Here is a 2,200-nt window from a genome sequence, read left to right on the forward strand (position 1 = left end):
AACAATGGCCCGCTGTCCAATCATTCTCCTCTTTGTTAGATTGAAGCCTGCTTCCTCGACAAAGATGAAGTCATGGGGTCTGTCCTAGGATTCTAAGTCAAATATTGTCTGTGTAGAAATACAATATACTGTATTTAGAATTTTGTAAATCGTACAGAGACAGTGCTATACTGTAGAGTACAACTTTTCTATATGTCCCTTTTTCTTTCAGTTTTTCTCTTAATTGTCTTATTTTGCCATGTCAAGATTTGGGCTTACCCTTAGGGGTCTTCTTCTGGTCATTGTCACTTTTTCCCACTCTTTTCCCCCTCTCCTTCTTTTCTATCTCTGTTTTATCCGATTTCTCCTCCTCCACTTCTTGTTGTTCTTGTATTCTATTTTCTGTTTCTTGTCACAAGCCTTCCACTTCCTCTCTTGTCTCTGGATTTTGTTAGTCTTCTTGACCCCTTTCCTCCTCATGTACTTCTTTTTCTCCTCCCTCCTGTATAATGTCATTTTCCTCCTCATTCTCCCCTTCCATCCAGCACTCACATCTGCCCATTACTTCTTTACAATCTGGACAACAGACTGCATCACAATCTCTTATAAAATGACCTTTTTCTCCACATTTGGGACATTTAAAATCAGAGCTGCATATAGTGTAGTACAGTAAATTTGCAATTACAAAAATACAGTAGTATACTGTACCTGTTCTCTTCTCTGAATGTCCTTACTATGGTGGACACAGAAAATCGTCTCAGATTGGGTTGAACTCTAAGTCCTTCTTCCCTCATTGTCAGTCCATGGACAAGAACATGGTCTATGACCGTTGCTCGAATTTCATCAGATATTTCCACTCTTTGTCTTCCTCTTCGTTCTCCTCTTCCTCTTTCTTGCCTTCCTCCTCCTCTTCCTCTTTCTTGCCTTCCTCCTCCTCCTCCTCTTCCTCCTCGTTGCCCACCTCGCATACGCACTCGTCCTCGTCCTCGTCCTCTCACATTGTTTCTTCTATCCATTCTCAGACTTTCTCCTTCCCACCTTCAACAACCTGTTTGCTCTCTGAACTGCTTTATATTGGTTGTGTCACATCATTTGAAACAGGTTAAATAAATTTTGACTGGTTGTGTTCTATCAATGACATGTGTTCTCTATTTGTATTTGATTGTTGCCACTTGTGTTTACCAGTATGGATGACATGTGAATTAGAGTGCAGAATGTGTTTTGAGAATGAGAATGTGTTTAGAGTTTTGCTGAAAAGTCTAAGTGAAATCTGGTTGTGAGATGGTGTAAGGTATTGACAACAGACTGCACAATTAGCTAAATTAGTTCAGGCAACTGAGAACTTTGTTCAGCCAATGGGTTTTAGTGTTTTAGCAATCGAGAAAAACTGTAATGCTGAATTTTACTGTATTTGCATCCCTCTATTTACAGTTTTTCTGAATTGCTAAAACACTAAACTGCAATCTCTAAACCAAATTCTCACTAGCTTAAACCAATTTGTCGAATAATGCACTCTTTCTGCTAAACCTTAAACACATTCAGGCAGTTAGGCTTGTAAGAATCCCCCCGCCAGCCCAAAAAGCGGAATCCAGCGGCCTGGTCGAAGGTTTAATGCGTATTCGGTCTTTTACTTGCGCTTCTGAATTTATCAGGATTTAGTTTAATTTTTAGTCTAGCTCCGTGTTCAATCTGACTCCAATTTCACGTGATCAGTTTTTAATTAGAAATATTGCTAATTATTATTCCGGACTCAATACTTTCAATTATCCGTTCACTGGGGACCTAATGTCTCTTTTAAGTCTCACGTTGGCCTTATGTGGATCTTACGATCACAAATTCGCCAGTCTGATGTTAGTCAGAGGGTGTAGGTAGACTAATACCTGTTTTGCCTGCCGCCTACTGCTTGCTTCCCTTACGAAAAATAAGTTTATTCAAGTGTGCTATTAGTATTCTTCTTTTAAACTAAAAATAGGAAAGTATACTTTTAGTCTACTTTTTATGTACTTCTCAGAAATATACTTAAAATGACATTTAAGTATACTTGACTTATACTTAGAAAAATTCTTCATTTACTTTTCCTCCTGACCCCTTACAAAATCTCTGTACTATTTCCATTACTTTTGTGACACTTTCTTCTTCTTTAACAAAAATGGTTGTGTCATCTGCATATTGAAATATTTTATTCTCCTTTCCAGTTTGTTCGATCTCTATTCCTTTAATT

General features: G+C 38.1%; 1 long non-coding RNA gene across 1 annotated transcript in view; it reads right to left on the reverse strand.

The window, feature by feature from the left end:
- Positions 1–231: 231 nt before the first annotated feature.
- The window catches only part of LOC107569378 (uncharacterized), a 4,941-nt gene continuing 2,972 nt past the window's right edge, over positions 232–2,200 (reverse strand). Inside the window, exon 2 of the long non-coding RNA XR_001606893.1 lies at positions 232–594. This is a non-coding gene — a long non-coding RNA (uncharacterized lncRNA). The remainder of the gene's footprint in view (positions 595–2,200) is intronic.

This window comes from Sinocyclocheilus grahami, unplaced genomic scaffold (genome assembly GCF_001515645.1).
Source record: "Sinocyclocheilus grahami isolate Dianchi unplaced genomic scaffold, SAMN03320097.WGS_v1.1 scaffold1340.1, whole genome shotgun sequence".
NCBI lineage: Eukaryota > Metazoa > Chordata > Actinopteri > Cypriniformes > Cyprinidae > Sinocyclocheilus > Sinocyclocheilus grahami.